The sequence below is a fragment of the Suncus etruscus genome, chromosome 9, assembly GCF_024139225.1.
Source record: "Suncus etruscus isolate mSunEtr1 chromosome 9, mSunEtr1.pri.cur, whole genome shotgun sequence".
NCBI lineage: Eukaryota > Metazoa > Chordata > Mammalia > Eulipotyphla > Soricidae > Suncus > Suncus etruscus.
Genome location: NC_064856.1, coordinates 39,391,430 through 39,415,503, shown reverse-complemented (window position 1 = coordinate 39,415,503; position 24,074 = coordinate 39,391,430). Strand labels below are relative to the sequence as shown.

General features: G+C 35.1%; 1 protein-coding gene and 1 non-coding gene across 2 annotated transcripts in view; both read right to left on the bottom strand.

The window, feature by feature from the left end:
- DLG2 (discs large MAGUK scaffold protein 2) overlaps positions 1 to 24,074 on the bottom strand; it is a 2,242,830-nt gene that overhangs the window by 1,909,370 nt on the left and 309,386 nt on the right. The gene's annotated exons all lie outside the window — the stretch shown is intronic.
- On the bottom strand, positions 21,295 to 21,458 carry LOC126019492 (U1 spliceosomal RNA). Its single transcript, XR_007499178.1, has one exon. It is a non-coding gene; the product is annotated as a U1 spliceosomal RNA (small nuclear RNA).

The following is a 24,074-nucleotide window of genomic DNA, read 5'->3' as shown; positions in this document are numbered from 1 at the left end:
CTACGAACTGAGAAAAAATAAATAAAAAGGTATCTGAGACCCAAGGGCCAAATGGTCCCAAGAGCATACAATGAAAATTTAAAAATAAAAGGTCAGTCCTAAATACCCAAACCAATGTAAATAACAGTGGAATGAAGAGACCGAAACTATAACAAGCGATAACAAAATGGAACTGTTACACTAGAAGTCTAGGGGACTAAGGATGGAGGTACGGGATGCATGCTGGGAACTATGGTGGAGGGAGGTCAACACTGGTGGTGGGAACAGTCCTAATTCACTGTCACTAAGTTACTGAAATACAACTGTGAAAAAATAGAAAAAATAGAAATTATTATTTCTTTTTCCGCTCTAAGGTATTTAGTATTTCTGTGTAAAAAAAATAACAGACCTTTGTTCATTAAAGCACTATTTACAATAGCCAGGAATTGGAAACAATCCAAGTTTCTGAGAACAGATAAGTGGGATAAAAATAGTAGCATGTCAGGGCCAGAGAGATAGCATGGAGGTAAGGTGTTTGCCTTTCATGCAGAAGGTCATTAGTTCGAATTCCAGCATCCCATATGGTCCCCTGTGCCTGCCAGGAGCAATTTCTGAGTATAGAGCCAGGAGTAACACCTGAGCACTGCCATGTGTGACCCAAAAGTAAAAAAATAAATCGTAGCATGTCTACACAATGGAATACTACACAGCTATTAAAAGTAAGTCATAAAACTTGCTTATACATTGAGTGATATGAATTGAATTCTGCTGAGTGAAATGAGTCACAGGGAGAGGAATAGAAAATGATAGCACATATTTTTGTAGGATATAAAAAAAAGAGGATAGTATGGTAACAATTCCCAAGATGATAGAGGGCCAGCAGTCCAATCCATTGTAGGAAGGTTGCCACAACAAGGTAATGCAGGTAAGTAAAAGAAAGACATATCACTATGACAATGATATTTAAAAATGATCACACTGAACAAGAACTGGTTGCTCAAAGGCAGTAAAGTGATATACATGATACCCTTTCAGTAACACTATTAGACACCATAGAGTCTAAAAGAAAAAAGTGAAGAGAGAGACCAGAAAAATGTCTGTCATAGAGTCAGGCATGGGAGAGGACAGGGAGAAGTGGAAGGAGGGAGGGAAATGGGAGCCATTGAGAGAAAATGTGCACTGGTGATGAGATGCAACTTGGATGTTGTATGGCTAAAATTCAATAATGAAAACTTTGTAGGTTTGTTTGTTAATAAAAGGAAAGTAATCTGGATAAGGAAAGTGATTTATATCATTCTTCCATTAAGTATATATGGCCTAGGTAAAAAAATTAATATTTTATTATCAATGTAACTGTAATTATTTGCAGCAGGTCACAAACAAATCAAAAATGCATTCCAATAAGCTACATAACTAACATAATTTATACTTACATAAATCCTCATAGCAACCTATCTAAAAATTTTAGATAAGTAAAAATATGTGGAATATAAATTATTCATGGTGAATAAATGGATAGAGTAAACATGTAAGCCAAATTTAGAACAGTGAACACGTAAGTCAAATTTAGAAAATAATAAAGCAAGGAAAGAGGAAAAAATAAAAAATACAATGATCTCAGACTTCATTGGCGCAAATAAAAACTGATACATGCAACATACAAAAAATGAGTTAATTTTATTATGCCTAATGATATTGAAAGTGAACCCTGGGTCATAAATAAATATTTACTTAATTTTGGGAGCTTAAAAGCCATCATTCACAGGTATCCTTTTTAAATTCAGACTTCATATTAGCATACAAACATGAACAAATAAGACAAAATAAAATATGTTCAAAATAGTGTGGAAGAGGTTGGTATTAGAAGTAAAGTCTCCAAAACAGAGGTGCATTGGGTTTTGACATAAATATATATAAGCATTATTTTGGCATTTTAGGACCAACATTGGAATTTTATAATTGTAAGGTTTTTGAAACTATCTTAGTACAATAAAAATATATCAGTAAGAAACATTACTTACAATTTATCATAATTTTCTATATTAACAAAAATTGAATTAAAATTTTTGTTTGGGGCCAAACCAAGAAATGCTAGGGGTCATCCAGGCTCTTTATTTCAGGAATAATTTCTGTCAGGCTCTGGAAACCATCAAAAGCTGGGTCAGCCACATGCAAGGAAACGCCCTACCTGATTTGAGGTCCTTATCATGTAATTTTGAAAATTTTGAAAAGCAAGAAATTACTGGACTTGTGTCCAGTACTTTTATGAATGTTGTAAAATTTAAAAGGTCAACAGTGTAAGGAAAATCATCCCTAGTGCCCAGAGACTGCTTGACTCATTACCATGGATACCACAGATGCTAATGCATCTGTTTAACTATTGTAATTCATGCATCTTCTACACTCAAAAGGCAGAAAGGAAACCATGTGGTTACCCACCTGGCAACTAAAAGGGGAATTAGAAAAATTCCCTCATGTCCCACGAAAATACCTTTGTACTACAATAGAAATATTACAAATACTATAAGCATAGAGTCTTAGTGTAAAGTAATGAATAAGTGCACTACTCAAAAATTCAGGAATTTAAGACTACACTTTCAGCACCCACAAAAGCTTAAGAACAATAGGAAAACCAAGAAAGTGAGCCATACTGGCAAAGAGAGACAGAAGTCCAAGTAAGTTTGTCCTGCTGAGGATCAAACCCAGGTAAGTCATTTGAAAGGCAAGTGTCCAGCCAGTTCTAAATTTTAGAACTACCTACCCAGTTCTAAGTTTTTATATATTTATATAGTAGCCTAAATCTTGACTGCATTGTTTCTTTTTTTTTTTTTTTTTTTTTTTTTTTTGGTTTTTGGGCCACACCCGGTGACTCTCGGGTTACTCCTGGCTATGCTCAGAAATTGCTACTGGCTTGGGGGACCATATAGGATGCCAAGTATCAAACCCAGGTTAGTCCTGGGTCAACCGCGTGCAAGGCAAATGCCCTATCACTGCACTATCACTCCAGCCCCCATTGTTTTATTTTATGTAGTAGTTAATTAATTGGAATCATTCTTTGAATTTTTAAGTGATATTTTATGTCATCTGTACATAGTTAAGTTTTGTTCCAGCTAGAGAAGATCTTTTAGGATCTCCTTAGAGGTATAAAACTGGTTGTAAGAATCTCTTATGAACCTTTGTATTCCTATCCAAAATATATCCAAAAGTATATAATGAAAGTATCTCATTCATTTCTTATTTTGTCTTATATTATTTGTTTGCTAGTTTAATCACATCTGTGATTTAAATCTCTGTGTGACACACATCTCTGTATGTCTGTCTTTATCCCTTTTTTTAAAAATGGCTTTATATAAGCACCATGGTTACAAAATTGTTCATTGTTGGGTTTCAGTCAATGTATACCATCCTTCCCCAGTGCATCCTTCCAGTCACCAATGTCTGTTTCCCTTTCACCCCTCTCCTACACATCCTTGCCTTGCTCTAGGACAGGCAAATTGCTTCTCGTTATCTCTCTGTCTGTCTCTGTCTGTCTCTCTCTATCTCAGTCTTGTTCTCTTTCTCTCTATTTTCTTTTTGAAATTATAGGTTGCACTATTATTAACAGAAAGGTGCCTTGCATGATAGTTTATCCAAACTCAATGCCCAGATCTTGTCCACAGCAATCAATTCTAACTATCATTGTCCTAATGAGACCCTTCTCTATTCTAGCTACACTTATCACTCTTTGTGGTGAGTTTTCTATCCTGACTAGACCTCCTGACCTTTGTCTCTATTGTTTCTGGGTATTATTGCCATTTATCTCTTGCTTTTTCTTATATCCCACAAACAAGCAAGATTATTCTACACCTATCCCTTTCCCTCTGACTCATTTCACTCAGCTTAATAGTCTCCATGCCCAACCAATGTATGCATGTCTTCATTTTCCTTAATGATTGCAATTTATTCTATTGTGTAGTTGTATCACAATTACTTTAGCCACTCATCTGTTGTCAGGCACCTGGATTGTTTCCAGATTCTGGCTATTGTAAATAGTGCTGATAGGAGTACACAGGGCATTTTTGTATTGTATTTTGTGTTCCTGGAGCATAACCCTAGAAGTGGTACTATTGGATTATATTGGAGCTTAATTTCTAGCTTTATGAGGAATATGCATATTGTTTTCCAAAAAGACTGTACCTGTTTGCATTTCCACCAGCAGTGAATGACAACCCCTTTCTCTCCATATCCACATCAACATTGGTGGTTTTGATTTTTGTAACATGCTCTAATCTCTGTGGTATGAAATGATATTTAATTGTTCTGTTTATTCGCATCTCCCTGATGATTAGTGATAGGGAGCATTTTTTATGTGCTTTGGCCATCTGTATTTCTTCTTTGAGGTAATGTCTGTTCATTTATTCTCCCAGCCACACCCAGCAATGCTCACTTGTTATTCCTGGCTCAAGAATAACTCAAAAATCACTTCTGGCTTTATGTGAAGCCAGAGATCTAATCCAGGTCTGCCATCTGCAAGACAAAATGCCTACCTGTCTCCAACTCTCCTTTTTATTTACAATGCTATATTAGAATTTTTTCTTCCTCACAGGTTTAGGCAAAGATTTCCAATTTTGTTTGTCCTTCCAAGACCTAGATCTTTCTTTCACTAAACTTTTGTATGTTGGAGAAATAATTCATTTTAGAAATATGTATTTTCCAGATATTTTAGAGACTGCTCATTTAAAAGCAGAATTTTATTTTGTGAATGAGGAGTTCATGAGGAAGTGCTTCAAACTCTAAGCAATGCTCAGCAGACTCAGGGGCTTCTCCTAGCAATTCAAAGCCAGCTGTGCCAGCCTAAGGATGCAGTGGTACTGGAACTCTGTGGTGCCAGGGGATTCCTAGAGCAATGAACATGCAGGATCACACATGTTATTGTGTGTGGAGATATCCAAGGCTGAATTTAGTAAAGTTCAGGTTCTATATTATACCAAGAATTTAATCAGATTCTAACACATGACATATACTTTAACTCATACTATCTCTGGCCCAAATATTGTCTAAACTTTATACAAATTTTACACATAAAAGTCATGAATGTGCTCATAAACAACATCCACAGTTCCCTATATTTAATGACTTTTGTCTTAACTACTTACAGACAAATAATGGAGTAAATACTTTATTATTGTATAAAATTCAGGCAATTTTTAAGAGATATTAAATCGGCACTGACTCTTTGGAATTCTTTTCTACTTTTGTAAATATATTATTTCAGGAGTAAATCTGGATTGTTCATTTTAAATATCTGAATTATAAATAGATATGGCTAAATTGTTTTCTTGAGAAATTATTTCATTTCCCATGAAATTAGCACTCTTAATGTCTCACCAAAATATCATTGCAATGCCTATATCAAATAAATATCTCAGAAGAAAGCTGAGAAAGGAAAAAGGGAGTAAGTTATAATCTTCAAACTAATGGATAATAATGTATATTTTCACTAGAATCACAAATAATGGGTAGAATTTTCAGAAAGCACACTTTTATACCAACTATGGAAAAAACTTTCTAACAACTATAATAGTCCCATAATACTGAGTGCACTGTTTCTATACCATGTACTTTTAAAGTAGACCATCATTACAACCATATAACTACTGACGTAGTAAAGTATTTCAGGCAAACATCTTTAACCTAGTTCTTACCCATACCTTTTTGTTTAAAAATATTAGATTTTTTTAATAATTTTATTTGCATCTTATTACCCAGCCTTTTGATTTTTAATTGTCTCTGTGTAATATCCCATTTTGATCTACATAATAAATATTTTCTTTCTGTTCTTGTCTGTCAGAAATTATATGTAATTTTTCTTAATTTATCAGCTAACATTTATCTGATCTTAGACTTCTGCGATAAGAGATTATAGATGAAACTTAATGACATTTAATAAAATGTTACATAAAACATCCTTCAAAGGTAAATCTTTGGATATTGTGAATAAGAATTTCTAAATTCTTTTTTTATATTATGATGTCACAAGAGAACTGTTTCTGAATATAGCTTGTGTACTCACATGTTACTTATTTTGAGTTCAGAATCTTCTACTACATTGTAAACTATAGAAAATAATAGAAGCAATTTCACAGCATTGCTACAAGATTAAATGATGTAGAATATGTAAAATTTTATATTCATTGATCTTCAAAAATATTAACTGATCCTGGGCTAGAGCAATTGCTTGCTTACACATGATTAACCTAGGTTCAATACCTGGCATTGCATATAGTTTCAAGCCATTCTGTAGTGACTCCTGTGATAAAGAGCCAGGAGTAAACACTGAGCACCACTAGGTATTGCCCCAAAACCATAAAAATTAAAATAATGTAATTGACTCTAGTAGTTAATTGATCAAACAAAAAAAATTTTTGGGTCACACACGGTGGTGCTCAGAGGTTACTCCTGGCTGTCTGTTCAGAAATAGCTCCTGGCAGGCACAGGGGACCATATGGGACACCGGGATGCGAACCAACCACCTTTGGTCCTGGATCAGCTGCTTGCAAGGCAAACGTCGCTGTGCTATCTCTCTGGGCCCTGATCAAACAAATTGTGTTTGATCATTAGCATGTGTAATTGAACATTTCCAACCACAATTATCAGAAATTGTAAATGAAGTTCTTATCTTGATGTAGTGTTCAAAAACACTTAACTTTTGAGATGTATATATTAGGTTGTTTAGAAATGGTCTGCTACAGATTGAATTCAAGATCATTTACTTACTAACTGCATAAAGTTGGCAAACCACTTAAGTTTTCTGCACCTTAGTTTATTCATCATAAAATGAGATAAGAATACCTGTATGTGGGCTATTACGTGAGTTAAATGACAAATAGATAAAAATGAATAGACGTGTTATATTTTAAAGAATAATTTTCATTGAGATTCTAGGGTTATGATACTAATGATAATGTCTTCTTGTGTACAAATTCCCATCAGCAGTTTACCCACTCTTTTTCCCAAAGGATCACCTCTTATTTCTCTCAACTCAATTGTGTAGATCAATTCTCCAATTATATTGTCTTTGGATCTTCGTTGCTACTTCATTATATATAGTTTTTCTCTTATTATAACACTGTGATTTACAAAGCTGTTCATAATATATTTGTTTAATATTTACTTAAACAAATTTACTTTTTTTCTTTTTAACCTTTTTTTATTTAAACACCATGTTACATGTTTGTTCATATAGTTTTTTTTCACAGATAAAGTTGTTAATGATTAAGTTAACCTTCACCAGTGCCCATTTTCTACCACCAATGTCAAGTTTCTCTCTCAAACTTTTTGTTTCAAGCATTTAATGTTCTAACATCAATCTTACCACCAGTGTAAACTTCCCTGTAGCAATGTCCCCAGTGTCCCACCCACCACCCAACAACGAAGTTGCCCTTTTAGCAGGTACATATTTACTTTATATTTTTTGTTCCAAGAAAAATGCAAATAGAATTATCAAAATAGATTAGTGAACATCAATTTGTGATCATTGTTATATCTCATAATGATGTTACTAAAGTCATTTAGTTACATTTGTCTGAGGATTTACTAGTTTAGTGTTTACTAGTTTAATGTGCTATTGTTTTTGTTTCTGGAGCTTGATGATTTTCAGCTTTTCCATAAATCTGCTGAGCTTCTACTGAATTGTCAGTATTATGAAACTTGGAAATATCAATCAGGTGCATACATGGCTGTGTGCTCCAAGAGCTATTAAGTTGTAATATTTTGGTGGCTATATAAGGTTGATCTGGGCTATGTATATACTGAAGGGTGTACAAAATCTTTATCCAGAGTAAACCTAGCATCATTCCTACCATCAATGAGTGAGAGTTCCTTTTTGCCACTCTCAACCAACACAATTTCAAGACTTTTTATATAGACTATTCTGGCTTGTGTAAGAAGATATCTCATTGCATTTTGATTTTCTTTGCCCTGATAATCAATGCTAATAAATATATTTTATAAGGTTGTTGGCCATTGTTATCATCTTTGAGGAACTATTTCACACCTCAGCTTTTGATAGAGCTATTTTGTGGTTGTTGTTGAACTTTGAGAGTGCTTTATACACTCTGGATATTAACCTTTCTCTGATGTCACATGAATATTTATTTACAACCAGTGAGGTATTGTATATACAGACAGACATCCAGGAAATAAATATACTTAGCTAGAAAAATGATACTTAGAAAAGGGATTGAAAGTTGATTTAGGAACCCTTAATTAATATTACTATATGTCCAGTACCTTTAGGGAATGTTACTATTGATGAGGGTCCTAGATTCACTCTTTATCTGCCACTTCTTCCTAAAGAAGACAATCTGGGGATCTTTGCATTAGCTTCTTTAGGCCCCATTTGATATATAAAGACATAGCTAGATTATGTTAACATAGATAACTCTCTGTTAAGGTTTGACCTTCTTTCTATGTTTACTGGTTTAAACAATAACTACTGTATGTGAAGGAGAGTCAGGGCTTACAGTCCACAAGGCTGTCCATGAGTCTGTGAGCCTCATGACCTAATGCTTTTCTCTCTTACGTATGTCTTGTTCCCTTAGTCCTCATGATCGCTGTTTCAGGGCCCATCATTTAGGACTGGGTCAGTAAGAAGTGCACCTGGGGCAGTAGAAAGTGTTTGAAGTCCATTGAAATTGGTGAAGCCTAAAACACACACACACACACACACACACACACACACACACACACGCATACACACAATAAACCAAAGGAGTTATATCACCAATAAGTGAGTGAAGCTCAAAGAGAGCTGCATTGGAATTTTGTTAATTAGGGTAATAATGGAGCAGTGTACTTCCAAAGAGAAGGAGTACATTAAATTTCTAACATTGCTAATGAGTAATTCAGGAGTAATAATAAAAAGGAAGCTTTTTTTTCCCCAGTAACTATTCCAGGCTATTAGGCAGCAGTTACCTGCTGCCCTTGCAAGGAACTTTAAATTTTAAATTTGAAGCAATAGAAGAAAGTTATCTTGAAATTAAAAAAGTCACTCAGACAAGGTACATCTGTATCAATTACTGTGTGGTTCCTTTGCAACTTAATTTAATTAGCTTTTCATTCATTATCAGAAAATGGTGGGACTAGGTCAGGAGCAATAGTACAGCAGTAGGACATTTGCCTTGCACATAGCTAACCCAGAACAGACCCAAGTTCAATCTCCAGCACCCCCTATGGTCTCCCAATCCTGCTAGGAGTGGTTTCTGAGCGCAGAGCCAGGAATAACTTCTGAGCACCACTAGGTGTGGCCCAAACCCCTCCAAAAAGGGAGAACCTCAAAAAAAGAGTGTTAGAATCTAAAGTATGATTTAGAATTAACTATAACCAAGTTTTTCTATGACCCTAAGTATAGCAATGACAGGCTCAGGTTTTCGAAATAAAGCCAGTTTTAGGAACTTTGAAGGTATGTACCAAAATAAACTAGCAACACTTGGGAACCTGTGGGCAAACAAGGTCACGAGTGCCCAGTGGGCGCCCATGCTCCTCTTCTGCTACTAAGCTAACTCAGACCCCGAGGCTCCATAAACCACAATATATCACTCTAGATATATAGCCATAAAAGGAAACAACCTAGACAACAGCCAATCAACTTAAAGGCTAACTTTGATGGTTTGAAGCCTCTGCATCCCTATAAAAGGAACCTGAGAGCTCATTAAGGAGTTGTTTCCTTAGAGGGGCAACCCATGCATGCAGTAAATAAACTCCTGTGCCTTATTGCAGTGCTACGTATGTCTCCTTGGTGGTCTTTATGAGATAGATCTGAATTTGGAGCTAACATCTGGGGGCTCATCTGGGATCCTAATTTACAAAGTTGGAAAGACACTGAATAGAAGGGAGAAAATCCTGAGCCAAATGAAATGTTCGTGGCAGTGGACAATCTGTGTAAGGCCTTGAAAAGTTCTGGCAACGGACATTGGCAGAAGCACTGGAGGGTTGCCAGTCTGGTTATCTGGGAGATGTTCCAATTCTCCATAATTGGGATCCAGTCGGTAGTCTAAGATTACCTTGCTGGGTTGAGGGCTACCGGAAGAGAATGAGTAGACTAGTCCATTTGGCGGTGCTGGATGTTGCTGCCATAAAATAAGACCTGAAGTCTTATCTTACCTGAAGTCGGAATGTGGGAGAGGTTAATTTTCTCCTCCAATCTGTCTGTGTGTGTCTGTCTTAGTGTTGAGGGCATGATCTATGTCTATTTTTATGTTTGACATGCTGTGTTTTCTCTGTATCACTGTCTTAGAGAAATTCTAAGGAGAATGCAACCCTCCAGGGTTGGTGAAATTTGGTTTTAAGTTCAGCAAAAATTTGTGTGTGGGGGGAGGGGGTTGAGGGTCCGTGTGTTTGGCTTGATTTGCAAGCCTAGAGTTAACTGCTATCCTAGAGACAGACAGGCCAAGGTGCAGCAAGGGAGGGGCCAAAAACTCAGGACAATTTTCAAACGACCATCAGGACATAAATTTGTCCTGGAGAAAGTCTGAACTTTCCGATCAATCTCAGTTGTTTTTGGCAACTCTTGGGGGGGGGGGTGGTCAGAGGAAGATCAAATGAGGTTATCTGCATGTGTGTGGCAAGTGGAGGGCAAGATACAGATTGGAGAGCCACTGGGCATAGGTACCACCTTTGCAGTCTACCACCACCACCACCACAAACACCAAGGGAAACCATAACTCTATCCCTTTCTCTTCTTTCTAAGCAAGCTATAGGCATGTGAGTCTATCCATGAAGGGAATATGAGCAGTGGTAGGTGTGGCATGAAGCCAGGCAGTCTGGGCTGGATGGGGCAGTCAGCAGTAAAGGTGGGGCATCAGCTTAGCTTCTTCTGAGATGAGATTAATTTTACTAATGAGACAAAAGAAAAGGGGGGAGGGTGCTAAAAATGAATGCTATAAAGAAATTGGGCGACTTTGAAAATTCAGTCCTGAAGGAATTAAAATCATCCAGAGAAGAAGCTAGAAAACCCTTGGTTGTGAACACTCTAACTTTTGTCACCCACCCTCAGGAATTCCTCAGCTAAGGGCATTAAATCTGTAAATCACAGACTAGCAGAAAAGAAAAAATTAGCTATTTTAAAACTCATGCCAAAGGGGTACAAAAAAAGCAGCTTTAATTATTTTGATTTATTGCTGGTAACACTAATGAGCAAAGTGTTGATAATGGAAAGAAAGAACAAAAAAAATTGTGGCTTTTAAATTTCAACTGGAGAAAATTTCTGTCTTCAGATATTTTAGATTGGAGAATTGAGCAAAAATATTGCAAATTATTGTGGTTAACTTTTGTAAACCAAGTTTAACTTTTGTTAATTTTGTGAAAAGTTTCTTTCTAAATGTAATAGTATTTTATTGTCACTATCTAAAAGATGGGAAATCTATAGAACTGTTTTAAAGGTTTTTGGTAAGCAAAAAGCATGGAAAGAGGTCAGAATATGGAGCCATAAAACAGCCCTATCTGGTGCTCCAACCAAGGTGCCCAACTGAGTGCCATTCAGAGTCAGAGTGGCAGGACCACCTCATAAAAAGATGAAAAATAAATTAGAACTGATCTCATGTTTTCGTATAGATAATTTTATGGAAAAGGAACTCTGATGTTCTATACTCATTTTACAGTGCTCTTAGAAAATTGGACTTTTTGAAATCAAGGTTTTTCAAATGGAATTGTAAATTATATGCATAATTGTTCTGTGTTTTGTATATTTGAAAAAAAAACATTTGCTTTTGCTTTTTCTTAGCACCTTCAGTATTTCTTATGCTTAATGACACTGTGTTGATTTGCATAAATACAGGCAGGAAGTTTTTCTCTCTGTAGTGGGTATTATTCCTCATCCAGACAGAAAATCTTAAAAGTCAGCTACAGGATGCCAGAGCCCTCTTTTAGGGGAACAAAATTGAATGGGTAGAAGGCAAATGACAAAAGTAAGTCCAGTAATAATTGGTACTGTTACAAGTACTCTGCTAACCTCAAGTAGACCATAGGCCAACTGGATCTAGATCTATGCCAACTGTCCACAGCCTGAGTCTTGCTCTCAGCATTGAGAAAAGTTCCATCTCTCCCAACCCTGGAGAGGGATGGAACAGACTCCCTCCTACCATGAGAGGCCCAGGTCCACCTCTGGCTGTCATGTTGATCTGACCTCATCTTTACATTAACCAAGCCTAGGGAACCCTGACATGACATGTATTAGTGTCTTTATCATTAAATCACCTGCTCTGCCCTTAACCAATCCCCAGGACTTATCTGTAAATAACGAGATGCCCCCAATGGATATGCAAAGGAACAAGTCAAGATTATTCAGCTATCTGCAAAGTTCAAGGTGAAGGTGCAGAGAAAAACTATTTTTCAATAGCTGATCGGATTAAATGTATTCTAGTGGGCTTAATTTAAAAGCCCACTCCTGGATAATCTATATAAAGGTGTGCTTACTGGTTTTAGTAGACTAATCATAAGGAACTAAAAACTGTATATGTTATTGCTAGTTTGACTAGGATAGTGGAAACCAGAACTTTATCAGGGAGAACTTAGATTAAACAGCACAGTAGAAGAAACTGAGAGCTGTGCTTTATGAACTGTTACTAAATTTAGTGAAGTCCTGGACCTTATCTTTCTGCAATATCTTTGTAGCATGAGAGAACTTTATCTGAGGAAGACAGGCAGTGTGACTTCACATGGATGCCTAAATATTCGGGAAACAAGTATAATGCTATGATGCATTGGTTTCTGATGCTTGAGTTCTGTGTTTTTATTCCAGAGTGAACTCTGTCTTCCCAAGTGTAGAGAGGACCATTTACTGCTCTAAGGCCTGATTGGTTAAAGTGATATTCCCCTGTCTAATTGATCTAATCTTTTTTAGATGTTGAAACTGTAGAACCCAATCAATCAATTGCCTTCTGAAGAGCTAAGATAGCATGAGATTTTTAGCCTTTCTTATTACTTATGGGTAGGGCCACCAGTCCTTTGACAGCCTGAAGAAGTTATAGAAGATGGACCTTCACCCATACTCCCCTCAGTGATTTTTAAGGTGGTAAAATCTCAAGGGAAAACATAAAACAGGAAGGTCAGCAGGTAGGCTGCCAAGGAATAAGACAAGAGGGGAAAATTGTAACTTTCCTTAGAATTGTTAAAGGTAAATGTATGGATTCAGAGCAGGAAGAGCCCCAGATTAACAGCTATTTAAGTTGCAGGAATCTCCTTTCCAAAGAAATCTCCTTTTTTCTTACAGTGGAGAGTGGTAATAATCTAATATGCCAAGATGTTAAATATCTATAGATATTCAGTGTCTAAAGTTTTTGGCAATTTAGATTTTTAATCATTCTAGATGGGCTGGATTAAAACTCCTTCTAGATACACTAGAATTTTAACAAAAAAATAAAAAATAATTTTAACAAAAGATTAAAGAAAGCCAACTGCTATCTTGAATAATTTATCTTGTGCCAATGAACCTTCACTAACACAAATTGAAAAAAAAAATAGGGTGTAAGGGAGAAATAGAGAAAAGGTCACTTTGATATACAAACTTCTAGGAAACCCCCACTTTACTTGAATTCCTATTCAAGATAAAGGGTTGGGTATTAAATGTAACAAAATTATTAGCAAATTGTTTTCAAATTTATTGGGAAATCAAGTTATACTAAATTTAATAAGAAGGAATTAAATCTATGAGATGTGATTATATAAAAGCTACAGAAGTAAACTTCAAGTAAGGCAGATAATAGATAAGATGTTTAAGCAAAGAATTCTGTATTAAAGTGAAACGGGTTAATTTTGAGTCAAGTAAACAGTACAATTAAATGTAAAAGAATGTATATAAGGTTTGAGAAAAGAAAATTTAGTTAAACTGCAGGAGATCTTTAACTTGTATCTGCATAATTGCTTTAATACTTATATTCCAGAATGTAGACTTGTTGTGAAATTAAGAACAAAACTGTAGCACTCTTCAAAAAGTTGTTCAGTAAAATGATTTCAGGAAATCAAATTTCCACATGAAATTGAAAGAATCAATCATTATATTATTACTTAAAGTATATGTCTGCTATTCCAAAGTTGTTAACAATGCATTCTTTTATCATTAAATCAATAAGGGTTAACAGCCAGATGCCAATGTAGGGCTCTGCCTCAAGGAAATTTATACAGCCCTATTTGTCAACCTTTTGTTACCCTGGCCCTACAGCCTAATGCACCAGTTTTCTCAAGCTTATGTTATCTACTCCTGAGGTGATATGCAGCCACTAAATGGATCAGCCTCGAACTGTTATTTCAGTATAAAAGAATAGGTAACTCAGGCAGAACTTATTAGTATAGTTCCTGATAAAATCCAAAATATCCAATTCAATATTTTGGCCACTTACTATATAGGAAAGTAATTGTGTTGTAAAACTACAAATCAGAATCGATCAACTAAATATCACAAACTATTTTCAAGAGTTAAGTAATAAAAGTTGGATCTAATATACCCACCACATGTAGACTAAATGAAGTGACATTTTAAAATGTGATCATAGGGGTCGGAGAGATAGCACTAAGGGAGGGCATTTGCCTAGTATGCAGCAGACCCAGGACAAGCCTGGGTTCAATCCCTGGCATCCCATATGGTTCCCCAAGCCTACCAGGAATGATTTCTGAGTGCAAAGCCAGGAGTAACCCCTGAGTGCCACCAGGTGTGGCCCAAAAACCAAAATAACTAAAATGTGATCATAGTTTCTGATAGCCAGTATGTGGTCATAGTAGTTTAAAATATAGATAGTTTTAGAAGACCATGGAAGAAATAGTACTCAATAGGGCTAATGGTATTTATGAAATTGAGGTAAAATAATTATTATGCGTTATGTGCTCATTCTTCTTTACCAAGAGAAATAGTTTTAAGATACTATGGAAGAAATGGTACTTTATAGAGCTAAAGTATTTATGAAATCAAGTTAATGTAATTATTATGCATTATGAGTTTATTTGATTTTATCAGGAGAAAGTGTTAAAGTGAATATCATAATAGACCAGCTATTAATTAGCAATGTTCAATAGGCACCAACTAACTCAGAAATAGTTAATCCATTTGTCATGGTTAATTTTATTTGTCATTGATTTGCAGTTACCATAGCACAAGCAAAAGAAATCTTGGTCTTTTACCCTACTGTGCTTCTATTGTTTGCTTTCCAATGGCCCTGGGCTTAACCACCCTGGTGAAAATCTTAATGATCAGATAGAAATAAAGAATGTCTATTTTGGCCAGCAGACTTAAGTACCTTAAGTACTTAAGGGCCCAACCTTTATCTGGAGAACAAGCAAAATATGTCCTTGACTTTCTATATTCCTGTCTTGCAGGTATAGTTGTACCTAAGAGTATTAAGAAAGAAAAATGCCCAGCATGTGTCTCTTTTCCAACATGCTTTTCAACAATGGTCTATTAGACACCCTCTGCATCCTTTATAATTCACAGGGTCCAAGTTATTGTAGAAAGAGCTAAAGCTTCACTAAAGCTCAATTACAAAGCAAAGAGAGAGAGAACAGAAGTCACTCAGGCAACAAATAAATCCTTACTAATTTAGAACCTTTTTTGAAATATATGAAGCTGAAAAACAACACAGCCAAAGGCTAATGTTAAAATTCAGATTAATCTGCCTATTTGGTTTAGGGATAAAGGAAAAAGGGAATGGAAAAAAAGGATGGATAAAAATTTAGGGGAAAGTATATACTTCTATTTTTACAGAAAAATATGCCCAACCTAACCCTCAAGATCCAAGAAAGTGATGGAAAAACTACTAGTGTCACTTCTCACTAGGAGATGAATGAAAAAGTTTGACCAAAGGCATAATAAGCATTGATACAAACTAATTCTGGTGAAACACCAATCACTATGTTTCTAGCTATGATTTTCATTTTGAATGTATTGGTAAGTTATACAGGTGAGTTAATGCAAGTAGTGGAATGGGGAAACATAGAGATCTAGAAAAATCACCTAGAAAAATTAAATATACTTCAAAAATGAATTATACTTTTGGATTTACCATTAAAAAAAGCCAGAAGAGGGAAATATTTCATATTTGTAGGTCAGATTTGGCATCAAATATCATTAACACTACAAAGGGAAATTTAGCATTACAGTCGTAACCTAGGCTCTACTTTAAATGGCCTGGATTGATTCACAATACTTTCTGGCCAGATTTAATTATGTGTGATCTTAAACCTATTGAAGGAATATGGCTTGATTACTAAAAGAATGAAACATACTTTACATAAATTTATATAAAAATACCTTATGTTATCTTGATAAGAAAAGTATCTTGATAAATGAAAAGAAACTTTGGTCTATATCTTTTGCAAAGAATTATTAATTCCCTTTATGTAAAGCCATAGGGTTATATTGATGCCAATTAAATTTTCCAGGGCAGGAAGGGGAGAGGGCATCAGGGAGGGTGAAAGAAAATTGAGGACATTAGTGGTAGAAAATGTGCACTGGTGAAGGTTGTTGTACACTCTATGATGGTAACTCAATTATGAACAACTTTATCTGTGGAAATAAAGGCTATTATGTGCAATCTTGCAACTATAATGTTTAAATTAAAAATAAATAAATAAAACTTTCCAGGGCATGGCAGGACTCTTAATGTAGAAAATTCATTATATAAGATACCAAAAAAAATCTCATTTTATAACAATGCTTATTTTTGGAGATTAAGATACTAATAGCATTAACTGCCACTGCTGTTGTTGTTGCAATTAACTTCCATGGGGGCAGCCAAACTGCCCACCCTGTTGAGTACTGGTGCAAAAATGATAATTTATTATAACACAACTGATGACAAATTGATGCTAAAATTATTATTTAAATAACAGAACACAAAAGCAATAGTTTTTCAAGGAGATATTTATTATAATTTCAAATTAAAGTTTAAGATGTGATTGGAATTTTACTGTTTTGTGTAACTCCCAACATGAATAATGAAATGGAACATTCTGGGAACTAATTAAAAATATTTGCTTAATTAAGGAAATATTTCTCATGAAATCCAACCTTTGTAACAGGAAATATTTGATACTCTTCTCATAAATTCAAAGTTTTATCTGGCAGTTATCTACATGGGTGATATAGCTGATCTCAATAGACTAAAATAAATAATTCTGTTTTTATTTTTATTTTTATTTATTTTTTTTTTTTTTTGGTTTTTGGGTCACACCTGGCGGTGCTCAGGGGTTACTCCTGGCTGTCTGCTCAGTAACAGCTCCTGGCAGGCACGGGGGACCATATGGGACACCGGGATTCGAACCAACCACCTTTGGTCCTGGATCGGCTGCTTGCAAGGCAAACGCCGCTGTGCTATCTCTCCGGGCCCTATTTTTATTTTAATCATCATATTTTCACTGTTATGTGTAGTGTGAAAGAGCCTCTGGAAAAGTCCATGACCCTCAAAAGACTGGAACCTCAAGTGCCACCAGCAGGACCAAGATGTCATCAATCATGAAGTTGCTATCCCATGAAGAACATAAAAAAAAGGAGAAAATGCTGAATATACAGACATCCAGAAAATAAATATGCTTAGCTAGAAAGATGATAGTCCGAGTAGGAAGCTGAAAATATTAGTGATTACTCAATCCTTTAATAACTAATTATCAGAACTCAGGCACCCTTATTTGAACACCCTATTGGTCGGGGTCTTTAATCTGCCATCTCTCCCAAAAGAAGACAATCTAGAGTTTTGCATTAGCTGTTCCTAGGCTAACTAGTTAGATTAGCACAGATAGGTCATTATCTATTAATGTTTGCCTTTCTTCCTGTGTTTACTTGTTGAGATAAACAGTAATATGAAGGATTGTTTGGGTTCTCTGACCACAAGACTATAAGCCCTTGACCCCATGCTCTCTTATGTCTATCTTGTTTCCTTAATCCTCTGAGTTCCTAGCCCCTTTTAACTTCAAGTGGATATATTTTATTTTAGGTCTCCCTTCTGTAGTTCTACTGGACAAAAAAAAAAAAAATCTCAACAACATTAATCCAAAGGGATATACACAATGTTCATTGCAAAATTATCTAAAATTGGCACAGACACACAACAGATAAATGCATAAAGGAATTGTAGTTTATATGTATAATGGGATACTTCTCTGTTTAAAAAAATAAAAGCTTGGGGGTGGAGCAGTAGCACAATGGTAAGGTGTTTGCCTTGTACATGGTTGAACCAGGATGGAGATAAGATCAATCCCCAGCATCTCATATAGTCCCTGACTATTTCTGAGCTCAGAGTAACCTGTGAATGCCACCAGATGTGAGCCCCCCAACATAAAATAAAATAAAATAAAAAGTCTTGCAGTTTGAAGTGATTTGGATGAACCTGGAAAAAGTTATGCTATATGAAGTAATTCATAAAGACAAACATCAGATTATCTCACTTATATGTAGATACAAAGAAATAAAGCAAGGAATCCAGGGGTCCCCAAACTTTTTAAACAGGGGGCCAGTTCACTGTCCCTCAGACCATTGGAGGATCTGACTATAGTAAAAACAAAACTTATGAACGAATTCTTATGCACACTGCATATATACTATTTTGCAATGAAGAAACAAAACAGATACAAATACAATATGAGGCCTGCGGGCCATAGTTTGAGGACCACTAGGCCCAATCCCAATCAAAATTGAAGAAATGCGGTTAATAAACATGTGATGGTTTGGGATTAATGAAGAGGGATTTTGGCAGGGTGTAATTGCCTTGTAAGTATAAGTATAAACCAATATTACTGGGGGAAAAGAATGAGAAGGTACAGGGCTTAAGGCCAATGTCTTGTATGAGACACACCCTAGTATCATATAGTATCATATAGTCCATCAACATCATCAGGTTCAGCACTGTATTGTCAGTGCTGGCTCATTATAATTGAACTTATGGGTCCATTGGCTAAAAATTTCTAAAAGAACCCTATGACCCCCAGACACTGCCTGGGAGATATCCCATACCAAAACATATCCAATAATTTTGGGAATCTTGTCAACAATAATATACATAAATACATTTTTATTTTATGCTACATGGATAGAACTAGAAGATATTATGCCTAATGAAGTCAGTCAGAAGTAGATTGAAAATGCTGTCTCTCATATATGCAGTTTAAAGATACTCAATAAGAGCAATAAATGCAATCAATGGTCTAACCTAACAAAACTGGAGAGTTGGTCTATAACACTGAAAGGTGAGAAGGGGGAGGGTTTGAACAGGAAAATGCAATCAATGGTCTAACCTAACAAAACTGGAGAGTTGGTCTATAACACTGAAAGGTGAGAAGGGGGAGGGTTTGAACAGGAGGGGTCTTTGGGACCTCAGTGGAAGGAAATAGGTAGTTTGGCCATGGGTATCATATTGTAATGATATATGTATCAAACCAACATAAATGTATTGGAAAGCACAGTATGTCTACAAAGATTTTGAATACTCAAACACATATTTAAGATTTAATACATAAAAATTAAATATATAATGAATTCTTAGACAATTGTATTATAAGGTTTTATACAGATTTTAGTTATTATCATGTGTTAAATAATTTAGTGTTCTCCAAAGAAACAAAACCAACAAAGAAAATAGAGACAGAGACCAAATGATTAATTGAAAGTTACTATTTTCAGATATCAGGAAGTGTAGAATATATGGCACAGATAAGCCAGTGAAATCTGCTTAGATAAGAACTGGTATTATAGTCTTGAAGTACAAGTTCTTCTCTTGGAACTCCAGTTTCCACTCTTAAAGTTACCAGCAAATTGTATTAAACTTATCAATATAATCAAGATCAATATATTTAACTTAAACTCTGCTGGTTGTAGAAGTTAACAAAAGATAAAAACACTTTCACATTAACATCTAGATTAGTTTTGAATAAATAATTGTATATTTATTAGAAGGGTGATAGAAACAGTCTGTCAAATTATTCCTCCAAGCTAAACAAGAACTGTTATTTACATGGAGGTTACATACAATCTGATGAGAATTTTATATAATTTTTTTATGTTGTGTTTTCTTTTCACCCTATTCTTTAAAATATTTTTAATCTAAGAAGAGAATAGATCTGTTCAGAAGAGTTAAGGAAAAGATAGGACAGTATTTACATAAAATAATTTGATGCATGTGTCACTATACTAATTTTGCTATTATCATTTAAATTATATCTCTTTTTTGTGTGTGTGTGGTTTTTGGGTCACACCCGGCAGTGCTCAGGGGTTATTCCTGGCTCCAGGCTCAGAAATTGCTCCTGGCAGGCACAGGGGACCATATGGGACACCGGGATTCAAATCGATGACCTCCTGCATGAAAGGCAAACACCTTACCTCCATTGACTAATGATTGATATTTATATAAATTTATATTAAATAAAAAATAACTAAAATAAGATACATCAAAATATTAAGATTGGTTACTTTAGAGATAAATAATTACAAGACTAGCTTTGATCTTTATTGCTTCATATACCTGTCTCATATTTTACATTCCAGCCAAATAGTAGTGATTAGTTTGCATACATAATTCATACTTTATTATCTCTTTTAATTCTTTTAAACGTCTTTAGTCTATTCACATGCTCTCTCTATCCAAATTTCAGGAAAGACATTTTTCAAGGCAATACAAACGACAGTATATAAGAAACATTCTCAATAGAAAGGAGTTGGAATCATCCTAGATGTCCAACAACAAATGAGTGGATCATGAAGATGTGGTACATGTGCATAATGGAATACTACATAGCTGTAGGAATGATGTAATAATGCAATTTACTGCAATGTAGATGGAACTGAAAGATATACTAACTGTTGGGCCCGGAGAGATAGCACAGCGGCGTTTGCCTTTCAAGCAGCCGATCCAGGACCAAAGGTGGTTGGTTCGCATCCCGGTGTCCCATATGGTCCCCCGTGCCTGCCAGGAGCTATTTCTGAGCAGACAGCCAGGAGTAACCCCTGAGCACCGCCGGGTGTAGCCCCCCCAAAAAACAAAACAAAAAAAAATATACTAACTGAAGTGAGCCTGAAGAAAAAGGATAGATACAGAATAATATCACTTATATGTGGTATTTAGAACTTCATGAAGAAATGCAATGGTTAACTGAGAAATGTCTAGGACACTCTTTACTCCATAGGTTAATGAGTAAAAAGGAAAGAAATAAAGTGAAGAAGGAGAAAAATACGAAATAACAGGACCTGGGTCAAGGAGATTCAGATACATTGTAGTGTTAAAAAAAAAAAGATAGAATTAAATATTCAAACTATGAAGTCAACAGCATTGCATTAATATGGTGAGACACAAAAATTTTTTTCAGGAGAGAGCACGAACACAGTCCCCCACTACCACAAATAATGTAGTCAAGTTTCCCACATTTACGGAAATTACAGGGTTCAGCATATCCAGAGTGCAATGGATAAGACTTGCCCTGGAGAAACCACTTTTGTGATCACGGTATTTCCCCTGTCAGGTAAGTATAATGAAACCCAAGCTTTAACAACTATACTTAAAAAGGTGCCTATTATGAAGGCAAGCAGGGGTGAAGGGGAGGTATGGGATAGAATCTGGGAACGTTGGTAGAGGAAGGTTGACACTAGTGGTGGGATTAGTACTCAAACATTGTCTAAAACTCAACATGAAAAACTTTGTGAATCACAATTATTAAAATAAAAAAGAAAAAGATATTTTAAAATCACAAATTGGTTTTAATCTGTGCATTTACATATATAATTTAATATGTAACATATATATATAAATTTCATCTTGTGTATTCAAAGATCTTTGAAACAGGTAATTATTATCCCTGCTTTGTCTATTTTTCTCTCTGGATTGAAAATACCAACAGTGCTCAGAAGTTAATTCTTGCTCTACATTCAGAAAATAATCCTGATGAGCTCTGGGGACCATAGGGTGATAAGGATTGAACCTGGGCCTGCTATATGCAAGCCGAAACACCTATCCAATGTACTTTTGCTCTGACTGCAAACTCTGATTTTTTAAAACACACTATTTAGAAATATTGATTAACTTATTTAAGAACATAAAACTCAAGAGTAATAGGAGTGAGATATATAAAACCAGAATTCAGAATGTTTTACTCCAAGATCCGTGATTCAGCCATGATTTTCATGGTTCTTAAAAGCTCAGATTCTCAACTTGGATACAAACATTTTGATCATGGACAATGGGATTGGTATCATATAGCATTAATTATAATAAATGCATTTTGTATCAAAAGTGCTTATCTTTATATAACTAAATATATATAAATGTGTGATACTTATAGTAATGTGTTTTATTAATTAATATATTATTATTTATTTATATTATTTATGAAAATAAATATATATATATAAATTACCAAATGATTGCAGTAAACTCTATACTTAAAAAAGTATAGCAATTTAAACAACAAATATTTAAGTGAAAGATAAATGGAGGAGAAACACACAAACTGTCACATCGTTTATTCAAAAATACCCTTAGATTTTATGGAAGACTGAAAAGGTATAACTAAAAGACAGAACTAAACTTAATAAATTGTATTTATTCTTAGGAAAATTTTATATAGTCTATAATACACTTCTCACAAAAGTTGATAAAATGAGGGAATATTCTAAGCGCCAGAGAAAAGGTAATAAAATAGATATAAGCTGCTCCCATCAAAAAACACTTTCAGTTCACTGAGAAAAAAAAACAAAAAACAGAACATTTAACTTCATAATTACTTCATTAAGGTTAAGTTTGGGTTTTTGTTGTTGTTTTTAAATCGCACAAATCCACAAAGTGGTGGAATCTCAACTTAAATCCAAGTGGTTTCATCTTAGAGTGATTCTCTTAACAAATAATCTATAATATCCTCCTCTAATACAAGATTATGGTTGTTATGAGAAAAAGATAACAAAAAAAGTTACGCAACGGAGTATATTTTCAAAGAAAAGGGTAACAATCCCGATCTGCAGTTCAAAGAAGAATAGAAACACCCCCAACCCCCACCTTATGAAGTTCCAACAGTAACAAAGGCCAGCAGTGGAATGCCGAAGAAGACAATCAACTACACCCAACTCTCCCCTCCTGCTCCTCACCCCCATAACTACCCTAGCAATTAACTCTTACCTAAGTAGAAAGCCCCACAAGGAGTAGGTTGGGAGAAACCCTGCAAGAGTCAGTTTGGATCAATGAAAGGTGCACATGCATTACTTGGACATATGGGAGTCACAGGACACATGTTGCCTACATCACATCTCTCCTCTTTGATTTTTGTACTTCCATACTTTCATACTTTCAAGCTGGGATATATACTGGAACTCTGTCAGCCTTTGGAGAAGCCTGAGTTCTCTCTTGAGTGGTTACTCTTTCTCTTTCTCTCCCTTTTCTTCGCCTTCATCAGAATTTCTAAATAAAACTTGTTTTTACTTCATTAGTTGTCATTTCTTGAAATGCTCATCTGAGAAAAAGGTGACAGTCTTGGAATACCTGGGTGAATTGTAGGACTTTCTTTCCTTTCCTGCAAAGCGCAAGTCTCACAGTCCAAGATATCCCATTACTTCCATAGTTGACAGATATGGACACAGACAAAGTAGCCTTTCTGCCATTTTATTAACTCATTTGGGAACCCCTACTGGTACCAAAAGTGAGGACAAGTAGAGATCAAAGGTTCAGGAATCTGAGTAGTAAGGTGGAAAAGAAGCAAGAGTAACTATAAAGTAGTAACATATATATCAGACAAGTACCTTGCATAGAACTGACTTGGCTATCACAAGAAACTTAACTTTACTCTGATAAGAAGATAGTGGGAGACTGATAAACGTTCGAAAAGGATATGAAAAGTATGATTTATGTTCCACTAGAAATGATAAAGACCTTAAGTCCATAAAGATTTGTAAATTCTACATCCTATTTGAAAATAGATCAGTAGAAAAAAATCATTTAAAATTGCATTAAATATAATGTAGTATCACACTATGAGACAAAATTTCAATTTCATTTTCCATTATTTCTGACTCATAAAAATACAGTGAAACACAATCTCAATATCAAACATATTAAAGAACTACTGAGTAGAATATGTGCAACTATTTTTAAATATATCTT